Source organism: Manis pentadactyla, chromosome 3 (genome assembly GCF_030020395.1).
Source record: "Manis pentadactyla isolate mManPen7 chromosome 3, mManPen7.hap1, whole genome shotgun sequence".
Lineage (NCBI taxonomy): Eukaryota > Metazoa > Chordata > Mammalia > Pholidota > Manidae > Manis > Manis pentadactyla.
In genome coordinates, this window is record NC_080021.1 from 127,316,148 (window position 1) to 127,328,638 (window position 12,491).

At 40.3% G+C, this 12,491-nt stretch overlaps 1 protein-coding gene across 5 annotated transcripts in view; it reads right to left on the reverse strand.

Annotated features, from left to right (window-relative positions):
* FAM120A (family with sequence similarity 120 member A) overlaps nucleotides 1-12,491 on the reverse strand; it is a 140,726-nt gene that overhangs the window by 63,918 nt on the left and 64,317 nt on the right. The window lies entirely within an intron of this gene.

Genomic DNA, 12,491 nt, shown 5'->3' on the forward strand with positions numbered 1-12,491 from the left:
CCTGGCTGGCGCAGATGGGCCCATCTCCTCATGGGTCCTCTAAAATGGAGAGGGAGGCAGGAGCTGGTTTCACAGGCGAGGTGGGTGTGAGAAGGCCTCCACCAGCCCCGGGGGGGTCGGGGTGGCTCCGGGAGCTGCACAGCAGAAAGCAAGTCCCTGGTGCCCCTGGAGCCTCCAGACGGAGTATGGCCCTGATGACACCTTGATGTTAACCCAGAGAGACCCATTTTGGACTTGTGACCCCTAGAACTGTAAGATAACACATACGTATTGTTTTACAACACACACAAAAAGAAATAAGAAAAAGAAAATAAGAAAAACTCAGCCTAAGCAAATAGAATGGAAGAAACCTCTGGAAAAATAGATATTTATACTTTTATTACCACACAAATTTTCAGATGTAGAAGAGTACATTCAATTTCCTTTTTAAAAAGCAGCAGCTTTTCTTGAGACAGCACCCTCACGTTCTGGGCGTTAGTGTCAGCAAAGGGACGCCCACCGCGGTGGACTACAGGGCTAGCACAGGCCTCGAGCACGCTCCTAGGAACCCCGCTCCCCTCTGACACACACCCTCTCCCAGCAGCAGTGACAGCGGGGCCCGCGGGGGACCTGGAGAGGGCCTCCTTGCACAGGAGAGGTTTTAACTTAGGAAGAAGAGCACTCACCACAGCTTCTGCAGCGCAGACACACTTCCACCGTCTCAAAACACAAGTGAGTATACAAGTTCCAGGAGGATTTCCCATGGAATTCCTTTTAGTAGCAAGACTCCTGGTACATTTAAATATGGATTTATCTACCAATATCCCATTTACTGAACTTCTGACACTCTTGACAATTTTTCATTTATACTTCCTTTAAAAACCTTGCTACAGTGTGTGTATGAGGGAAATCATGAATTCCTACTGGCTGGAAAACTGAGTGTCAAGAGAACCCACTAAATAGGGCAAGAAAAAAATCCCTGAAAATCCTGGCCATCTTAAGTATGACGATATATCTACCCCCCCACACACAAATACACACTGCATATGGTATTTATCTGCATACTGTCAACTGAAAAATTATGCATCCAGACTTGCTGCCCCACAAAACGTGCCATCACCTTATGTTGTTAAATCTTACTGAAGAATGGCGTCCAGCTCACCCACTGTGGCAGTTAACAGCACAGAAGGGTGTGTAACTGTCCAGGTCCCCAAAAACAAAGTTACACTCAAACCAAATAAATGAAGTGTTTACTGCCTAGAAACCCACTTCAGGACACATTAATCAAAGTCCCATTTCTCCTTTTTTTCTTTCAGTTTAATTTTTATTTTAGTCCTAAATGCAAATAAATTGAAACATATCTAAATTAAAAGTTGGAAATCTATGTACTTTCTAACTTCAAGGAAAGTAAATTCTGTTTAATTAAAAAGCAAATGTTTATGATCAACTACCTTTCATGGCACTTGGTAGCAAATTCCATAACTTTTAGTTATTTGCTTTGCAAGGAAAGAAACAAAATGTGGAGCTGGAAAAGACCTCCTAGAGATTGTATATCCCACCCCTTTGCTTCCAGGTAGGATAATTAAATTATAAATAGATACCATTTGTGTGCAAATTGATAGATGCCTCCACACAAAATATCCTCTTACACAGATGTTCATCCAATTTCCTATTGAAAAATGTGTCCTGCCATCTCCTACAGGCTGTGGACCAGCAGGAATGCGTGGAAGGCCCTCAATAGGCAGGTCCACTCAGGTGTGGTGCCCAGCCCTTTGTCCCCCACTGGCTTCACCTCCCTGACCCATCAAAATCCCAAGCCAGTGGACACCCCCTTTGCCATCCTGGATGACCTGTTTCTTTGACCATTTTTGAGAGCCTCTATTTAGTACTTTCTTCTGAAATGAGTCAGAAGCCTGGGGCCAGATCAGGGCCTTCCTCCCCTGGCCCCACTCCTGGGCCTCCTCCAGACACCTGCCACCCTTCTGCAGTGGCCAGTTGATGTGGGTCTCATCTCCAAGCAGCGGGACACCAGGGCTAACCCCCTGAAGAGCAACAGGCATGGCCCACATATGCACAGGGCAAGAGCCAGAGATGAGATGAACCCAGCTGGTGCTACAGGGAGCCCATAGCACAAGACTACAGCTGAGCCCTTGGAAGCCCATATCACGCATCCCCTCAAAGACACTCCTACGGGCAGCCCTTACTGCAGCTGCTGCTAACAGAAACCATCTCTGGTTCCTTAGACTTCCTGATTTCTGTCCATTAGTAATTCAAGGGGCACAATGCAGGAGCCAAGGAACGACATCATGAGGACATCTGGAACCCAGAGAAAGTAATCTCTTCCACATTCCTGAAAGCAAAACAATGAAGGATCCCTGCTCAAGAATCCATTTCTATCCACTGTTTTCCAGTATTTCACTGCTTATAATTCTGGAGTCTCATCTTGGTTACATTTTAAAAGTCAAACATTTTTCTACAGCTGCAAATTCACTTAAATAGTGCAACGTAGTTACCTATAATATATTTCAGCTGTTGAATTCAAGCCCCCATGCCACTGCGGCAAAGGATTCAATTAAAATCCAAGGTTCTTTTTGGGGTATGATGGTTAAAAACTCTTCCAAAGCTTTCTAAATTGCATCACTAGAAAGGGTAATTTGACAGGGTCTTAGCTTTTGCATGACAGAAATACAGTGTTTCTAATGAAATGTCAAATCCCTTGTCAGAGGTGAGATACTAGCTTCCCTGATGTGTGTCCAGTGAGTCTGTACGTTTAGAGCATGTGCTGGTTCACAGGAGGAAATGCATTCAACACGGATTTGGCAGTTTATCAGACTCAGGGGAAAATCTAGACATTGCATTTGTCTATATTGCAATAACACGTTGTATTATAGACACAAAGACTTATGGAATTTTGTCTTTATCTGTCATTTTGTTCAAGAGATGAAATTATTGCACAATGTTCCATTTTGTTATCAACCCTGTTCCAATCCCAAGTAATATCAAAACCCAACTCAGAACATTTTTTGTTTTTAAGACAAAGAAAATAAGCATTTTCCAAATCTACTGATGTTATATTTCTGTGAACAACACTTTCCCTTCCTTTGAAAAAAAGATATTCTTGTTCAAAATTTTTCTTCATTTCAGTTCCCTTTCTCCTTTAAACCTTATATCTGTGCTCTGACAGGAGCCTGAACCTGTTCACACCACTCCAAACCTGTGCCCCATGATTGGTGACCAGCAAGCACATCTGTGCTGTGTCTTTAGGGAACAAATGTCAGCGTGACATCTGCCACACTTTGACTCAACACATTTACACACAACCCTCCCTTTCTTAATACAGGGAGCTAGTCCCCAACCCAGCATACACACCCAGGGAACTGTTTAACAGTGAAACTCTTGTAGATGTGTGTGTACATGTAACTTAAGGTCAGGATGAACAGAGCTTATAGCCTGGGAAAAGGTATTAACATTTTGCTTATTTTTTAAATAATCTTTATCCTCTGCATTTTTCCTCATAACGATTTTTGGCCAAATATTTTTCCTCATACTGATAGAAATTTGAAATCCTCAGATGTTCAGTAAACTAAAACTACAAATTAAGCACCTAGAACAGCAAACGGAACTGCTGCCGGTCAGATCTGGGGGGTGAGAACGTGGGAGGCAACCTCAAGGAGCGATTCATTCTTAATCAGTTTCCCCCACTCTTCATACAAGTTTGAAGCCAGACTTTACTAAAAATATTTACAAAGTACATTTTGTAAAAATGAGTGGGGGAGATTGCTGATTAAAGATGGCGGCGAGAGAGAAGAGACAGAGGCTTCCTCCTAAAACTGGATACAATTAGAAAACATACTTGGCGCAACTAATCTGAGAGAGCAACAGGAAAGAGGACGGTGCAGGCTGCACACTCCTGGAGAAAAGAGCAGACCTCAGCGAACCGGGTAACGTACCGGAGCTGTGGCTCCATGGGACCCGAGCCCCTCCCCCACCCCAGCTCACTGGCGGGAGGAAGAGAAACAGAGCAGGGAGGGAGTGGAAGGTTGGGACTGCTGAATACCTAGCTCTGGAGATTTGCGCTGGGAGCACAAACCTACATTTCATGGTGCTTTCATGAGACTCGCATGACTACCAGGTAGGAAAGTTAATACAGGCAGAGTTCCTGGGGAGACTGAGATCCCAGCCGCTTGTGGAAAGCAAGGATCCATATCTGGCTGCTCTGGGACAAAAACTTATGCCTGTCTGACCGGCCCACTGGCTCAGGCAGTGGGGACAGGCACAGCAGCTGGGCGGTGGGGAACAGCTCTTTCCTCCCCTCAGGTACCACTACTGATCCCGTGACCCCCGACATTGCTTCAGGGGCTCAGCAGCTCCAGAATAGAGCTTCTGGACGCTAGAGGGCGCCATATACAAACAGGAAACGCCAAAGGAACCTTGTCCAGAGTAAAATTATTAATACAGCTCCCGAGAAAGATTTAAATGATATGGACCTCGTGACTCTTCCTGAAAGGGAGTTCAAAATAAAAATCATCAACATTCTAATGGAGGTACGGAAAGACATCCAAGAACTCAGGAATAAATTCAGGACGGAGATCCAATCGTTGAAGAGCACGATGGAGGGTATTAAAAGAAGGTTGGATATGGTGGAGGACACAATAAATGAAAAAGAAACTAGAGAAGAGGAATACAAAGAAGCTGAGGCACAGAGAGAAAAAAGGATCTCTAAAAATGAAAGAATATTGAGAGAACTGTGTGACCAATCCAAGCAGAACAATATTTGCATTTTAAGGATACCAGAAGAAGAAGAGAGAGAGAGAAAGGGATACAAAGTGTCTTTGAGGAGGTAGTTCCTGAAAACTTCCCCAATCTGGGGAAGGAGATAGTCTCTCAGGCCATGGAAATCCACAGATCCCCCTACACAAGGGACCCAAGGAAGACAACACAAAGACATGTAGTAATTAAAATGGGAAAGATCAAGGATAAGGACAGACTGTTAAAAGCAGCCAGAGACAGAAATAAGATTACATACAAAGGAAAGCCCAACAGGCTAACATCAGACTTCTCAGCAGAAACCTTACATGCCAGAAGGGAGTGGTATGCTGTATTTGATGCAGTGAAGCAGAAGGGCCTGGAACCAAGATTACTTTATCCAGCAAGATTATCATTTAAATTTGAAGGAGGGTTTAAACAATTTACAGATAAGCAAAAGCTGAGAGAATTTACCTCCCACAAACCATCTCTACAGTCTATTTTGGAGGGACTCCAATAGATGGAAGTGATTCTAAGGTTGAATAGCTGTCACCAGAAGTAATAAAACCACAGTAAAGAAAGCAGAACAGCTACTTACAAAGCAAATGCAAAATTAAATTAACTATCCCCAAAGTCAATCAAGGGATAGGCTAAAAGTACAGAATTTGATACCTAACATATAAAGAAAGAAGGAGGAAGAAAAAGGAGGAGAAATAGAAAAGAACCTTTAGATTGTGTTTGTAACAGCATACTAAGTGAGTTAAGTTAGACTCTTAGATAGTAAGGAAAGTAACCTGGAATCTTTGGTAACCACGAATCTAAAGCCTGCAATGGCAATAACTACATACCTATTGATAATCACCCTAAATGTAAATGGACTGAATGCACCAATCAAAAGACATAGAGTCACTAAATGAATAAAAAAAACAAGACCCATCTATACGCTGCTTACAAGGGACTCACCTCAAACCCTAAGACATGCATAGACTAAAAGTCAAGGGATGGAAAAAGATACCTCATGCAAACAATAGGGAGAAAAAAGCAGGTGTTGCAGTACTAGTATCAGACAAAATAGACTTCAAAACAAAAACAGTTAACAAGAGATAAAGAAGGACATTACTTAATGATAAAGGGCTCAGTCCAACAAGAGGATATAACCATTATAAATATATACGCACCCAACACAGGAGCACCAGCATACATGAAACAAATACTAACAGAACTAAAGGAGGAAATAGAATGCAATGCATTCATTTTAGGAGACTTCAACACACCATTCACTCCAAAGGACAGATCCACCAGACAGAAAATAAATAAGGACACAGAGGCACTAAACAGCACACTAGAACAGATGGACCTAATAGACATCTATAAAACTCTACACCCCAAAGCAACAGGATACACATTCTTCTCAAGTGCACATGGAACATTCTCCAGAATAGACCACATACTAGGCCACAAAAAGAGCCTCAGTAAATTCAAAAACACTGAAATTCTACCAACCGACTTTTCAGACTACAAAGGTATAAAACTAAAAATAAATAAATTATACAAAAAAAGCAAAAAAGGCTCAGAAACACATGGAAGCTTAACAACACACTCCTAAATAGTCAATGGATCTATGACCAAATTAAAATGGAGATCCAGCAATATATGGAAATAAATGACAACAACAACACAAAGCCCCAACTTTTGTGGGATGCAGCAAAAGCAGTCTTAAGAGGAAAGTATACAGCAACCCAGGCATATTTAAAGAAGGAAGAACAAACTGAAATGAATAGTCTAATGTCACAACTATTGAAATTGGAAAAAGAAGAACAAATGAGGCCTAAAGTCAGCTCAAGGAGGGACATAATAAAGATCAGAGAAGAAATAAACAAAATTGAGAAGAATAAAACAACAGAAAAAAATCAATGAAACCTACAGCTGGTTCTTCGAGAGAATAAACAAAATAGATAAGCCTCTGCTCAGACTTATTAAGAGAAAAAGAGAATCAACACACATCAACAGAATCAGAAATGAGAAAGGAAACATCACAACGGACCTGACAGAAATCCAAAGAATTATTAGAGAATACTATGAAAACCTATATGCTAAGAAGCTGGAAAACATAGAAGAAATGGACAACTTCCTAGAAAAATACAACCTTCCAAGACTGACCAAGGAAGAAACACAAAATCTAAACAAACCAATTACCACCAACAAAATTGAAGCGAAAATCAAAAAACTACCCAAGAAAAAACCCCCGGGCAAGATGGATTTACCTCGGAATTTTATCAGACACACAGAGAAGATATAATACCCATTCTCCTTAAAGTTTCCCAAAAATAGAAGAGGAGGGAATACTCCCAAACTCATCCTATGAAGCCAACATCACACTAATTCCAAACAAAGGCAAAGACCCCACCAGAAAAGAAAATTACAGACCAATATCCCTGATGAACGTACATGCAAAAATACTCAACAAAATATTAGCAAACCGAATTCAAAAATACATCAAAAGGAGCATACACCATGACCAAGTGGGATTCATTCCAGGGAGGCAAGGATGGTACAACATCTGAAAATCCATCAACGTCATCCACCACATAAACAAAAAGAAGGACAAAAACCACATGATCATCTCCATAGATGCTGAAAAAGTATTCGACAAAATTCAACATTCATTCATGATAAAAACTCTCAACAAAATGTGTATAGAGGGCAGGAACCTCAACATAATAAAGGCCATATACGATAAACCCACAGCCAACATCATACTGAACAGTGAAAAGCTGAAAGCTTTTCCTGAGATCGGGAACAAGACAGGGATGCCCACTCTCCCCAATGTTATTCAAAATAGTACTGGAGGTCCTAGCCACAGCAATTAGACAAAACAAAGAAATACAAGGAATCCAAATTGGTAAAGAAGAAGTTAAACTGTCACTATTTGCAGATGACATGATATTGTACATAAAAAACTCTAAAGACTCCACTCCAAAACTACTAGAACTGATATCGGAATACAGCAAAGTTGCAGGATACAAAATTAACACACAGATATCTATGGCTTTCCTATACACTAACAATGAACTAATAGAAAGAGAAATCAGGAAAACAATTCCATTCACAATTACATCAAAAAGAATAAAATACTTAGGAATAAACCTTACCAAGGAAGTGAAAGACCTATACCCTGAAAACTATAAGACACTCTTAAGAGAAATTAAAGAGGACACTAACAAATGGAAACTCATCCCATGCTCTTGGCTAGGAAGAATTAATATAGTCAAAAAAATGGCCATCCTGCCCAAAGTAATATACAGATTCGATGCAATCCCTATCAAATTACCAACAGAATTCTTCAATGAACTGGAACAAACAGTTCAAAAATTCATATGGAACCGTCAAAGACCCCGAATAGCCAAAGCAATCCTGAGAAGGAAGAATAAAGTAGGGGGGGATCTCGCTCCCCAACTTCAAGCTCTACTAGAAAGTCACAGTAATCAAGAAAGTTTGGTACTGGCACAAGAACAGAGCCACAGACCAATGGAACAGAATAGAGACTCCAAACATTAACCCAAACATACATGGTCAACTAATATTCGATAAAGGAGCCATGGACATACAATGGGGAAACGACAGTCTCTTCAACAGATGGTGCTGGCAAAACTGGACAGCTACATGTAAGAGAATGAAACTGGACCACTGTCTAACCACATACACTAAAGTAAATTCAAAATGGATCAAAGACCTGAATGTAAGTCATGAAACCATAAAACTCTTAGAAAAAAACATAGGCAAAAATCTCTTAGACATAAACATGAGTGACCTCTTCTTGAACATATCTCCCTGGGCAAGGGAAACAAAAGCAAAAATGAACAAATGGGACTATATCAAGCTGAAAAGCTTCTGTACAGCAAAGGACACTATCAATAGAACAAAAAGGTATCCTACAGAATGGGAGAATATATTCATAAATGACAAATCCAACAAAGGGTTGACATCCAAAATATATAAAGAGCTCATGCACCTCAACAAACAAAAAGCAAACAATCCAATTTAAAAATGGGCAGAGGAGCTGAATAGACAGTTCTCTAAAGAAGAAATTCAGATGGCCAACAGACACATGAAAAGATGTTCCACATCACTTATCATCAGAGAAATGCAAATTAAAACCACAATGAGATATCATCTCACACCAGTAAGGATGGCTACCATCCAAAAGACAAACAACAACAAATGTTGGCGAGGTTGTGGAGAAAGGGGAACCCTCCTACACTGCTGGTGGGAATGTAAATTAGTTCAACCATTGTGGAAAGCAGTATGGAGGTTCCTCAAAATGCTCAAAATAGAAATACCATTTGATCCAGGAATTCCACTTCTAGGAATTTACCTAAGAATGCAGCACTCCAGTTTGAAAAAGACAGATGCACCCCTATGTTTCTCGCTGCACTATTTACAATAGCCAAGATATGGAAGCAACCTAAATGTCCATCAGTAGATGAATGGATAAAGAAAATGTGGTACACTAATTATCAGAGAAATGCAAATTAAAACTACAATGAGGTATCACCTGACACCAGTAAGGATGGCTACCATCCAAAAGACAAACAACAAATGTTGGTGAGGCTGTGGAGAAAGGGGAACCCTCCTACACTGCTGGTGGGAATGTAAACTAGTTCAACCATTGTGGAAAGCAGTATGGAGGTTCATCAAAATGCTCAAAATAGACTTACTATTTGACCCAGGAATTCCACTCCTGGGAATTTACCCTAAGAATGCAGCAATCAAGTTTGAGAAAGACCAATGCACCCCTATGTTTATCGCAGCACTATTTATAATAGCCAAGAATTGGAAACAACCTAAATGTCCATCAATAGATGAATGGATAAAGAAGATGTGGTACATATACACAATGGAATACTACTCAGCCATAAGAAAAGGGCAAATCCTACCATTTGCAGCAACATGGATGGAGCTGGAGGGTATTATGCTCAGTGAAATAAGCCAAGCAGAGAAAGAGAAATACCAAATGATTTCACTCATCTGTGGAGTATAAGAACAAAGGAAAACCTGAAGGAACAAAACAGCAGCGGAATCACAGAACCTAAGAATGGACTAACAGGTACCAAAGGGAAAGGGACCGGGGAGGATGGGTGGGTAGGGAAGGATAAGTGGGGGAAGAAGAAGGGGGGTATTAAGATCAGCATGCATAGGGGGGGTGGGAGAAAGGGGAGGGCTGTACAACACAGAGAAGACAAGTAGTGATTCTACAACATTTAGCTATGCTGATGAACAGTGACTGTAAAGGGGTTTATAGCAGGGACCTGGTATAGGGGAGAGCCTAGTAAACATAATATTCTTCATGTAAGTGTAGATTAAAGATAACAAAAAAAAAAAAAAAAAGAAAGAAAAGGGGGATTACTCCATGATAGGATAAAAATCAACAATTAATGCATGCTTTAAATATCCTTAACTTTGATCACCTAAAGGGTGTCAGATGATCGGCTATGGAGGTACACTTTTCTGATAATATTTCTTTCTCTAAAAAAAAAAAAAAAAAAAGCAGTTCCTGTGTGGTGACCTCCAATGAGTTCTACACAATGGTATAAAGGGCAGATCAAAGTGTGGGCAAAAAGTCTGTTTGTGTTTATACAGAGGATCAAAGCCTAATTTGGCTACCCAGAAAATGAACTAAGATACGATATGAAGAAGAACTTCCAACATCAGCACTCTCTGGAAGAGTCATACCAGAAGATGATCATCAAAAAACCTCAACAAAGATCCAGGCGATGCTGCAGTTGTAGCTGCATTCATCCTACCGGTTCCTGGACTTGCCACTGGAATGAAGAGGGAGATATCTAAGCTGGCCTGTGCATACAGTAAAACAACAAATTTGACTGGATCTACACTGTTGGAACTCAACCAAGAATTAGGAGAAGTGCAAGTTGTAGCGCTCCAAAATCTTACAACTACAGAATATCTACTGTTAAAAGAACATATGGGATGTGAACAGTTCCCAGGAATGGGCTGTTTTAATTTGTCTGATTTCTCTCAGACTGTTCAAGTACAGTTGGACAATATCCATCATATCATAGACAAATTTTCACAAACGCCTAGTGTGCCTAACTGGTTTTCTTGGCCTCACTGGAGATGGCTGGTAATTATAGATCTGCTTTGGTTATGTAACTGTATTCCTATTATGTTAATGTGTGTGTGCAATTTAATTAGTAGTTTAAAACCTATACATGCTTAAATTACTCTACAAGAAGATATGTCAAAGAAATAATCAATCTTCCCATGTTTTCTTCCATCTGCTACCTCTATAGCTTTTCTTCTTCCTTCCTAATTACAACCCTTAAATAGAATTCTTGCCTCATATCAAATTTACCAAGTATCATAATTCCTCCAAGTGCTAAAGATACTCAAGACAAATGCTGGGCATAGAAGCCACAGGGCATAAATCTGCAAAGAAGTAAAAAGCTAACCTTTTCAAACAATATGGCTTCTCTCTCACTTACCAACTTCACATCTCCCTGTATGGCCCCGGAAGATGACTGGTTAGCCAGAGACGGGTAAGATTCCTCAAGGGAGGAACAACCTAAGACAGGCACAGTCACAGGGGGGCCATCAGGTGAGAAATTGGGGATCAACAGAGGTAAGGCTTAGAACCCCTCCCCCCCTGTTTTGAGAGAAATCTTCTGCATCTGTGGATGTTTTATTGCCCTTGTCTAGCTTGGATTAACACATAGTCTACAGGCACACACCTGATCATCTACATTTGCTCTCTTACAACACTAAACTAAGTTTTCTACCTTTATCTTACATCTACCTACCACTTCAGCATTTTATTAAAAATAATAATAATAAAGGGAGAAATGTGGGATCCACATATAAATCAAGTATAAAAATCAAACGAATATTCATATTTGACCTGATTGTTTATAGTTCATAATGCGTGATCAAAACCGAAAGTTTCTGTGATGACTGCCCTTGCACTGTTCACCATGTAAGAACTTATTCACTATGTAAGAATTTGTTCACCAAGTAAGAACTTGTTTGTTATACTTTAGAAGATTGGAGACTGTTGAGACTTAGGCTTGGGGTTGATTAATGATTGTTCATTGAGTCCCCTATACAGAATTTTATTGTTGTTAATATCCATTTGATCAATAAATATAAGATATGCCCTCTCAAAAAAAAACTAACAAAAAAAAAGAAAATGTGGCACATATACACAATGGAATATTACTCAGCTATAAGAAAAAAACAGATCCTACCATTTCCAACAACATGGATGGAGCTAGAGGGTATTATGCTCAGTGAAATAAGCCAGGCAGAGAAAAACAAGTACCAAATGATTTCACTCATATGTGGAGTATAAGAACAAAAGAAAACTGAAGGAACAAAACAGCAGCAGAAGCACAGAACCCAAGAATGGACTAATAGTTACCAAAGGGAAAGGGACTGGGGAGGACGGGTGGGAAGGGAGGGATAAGGGCAGAAAAAAAGAAAGGGGGCATTACGATTAACATGTATAGTGTGGGAGGGGCACGGGGAGGACTGTGCAACACAGAGAAGACAAGTAGTGATTTTACAGCATCTTACTATGCTGATGGACAGTGACTGTGAACGGGTATTTGGGGGGGACTTGGTGAGGGGGAGAGCCTAGTGAACATAATGTCCTTCGTGTAATTGTAGATTTAAATGATACCAAAATAAAACTTTAAAAAAATAAAAGCTCAAAATAGACATACCATTTGACCCAGGAATTCCACTTCTAG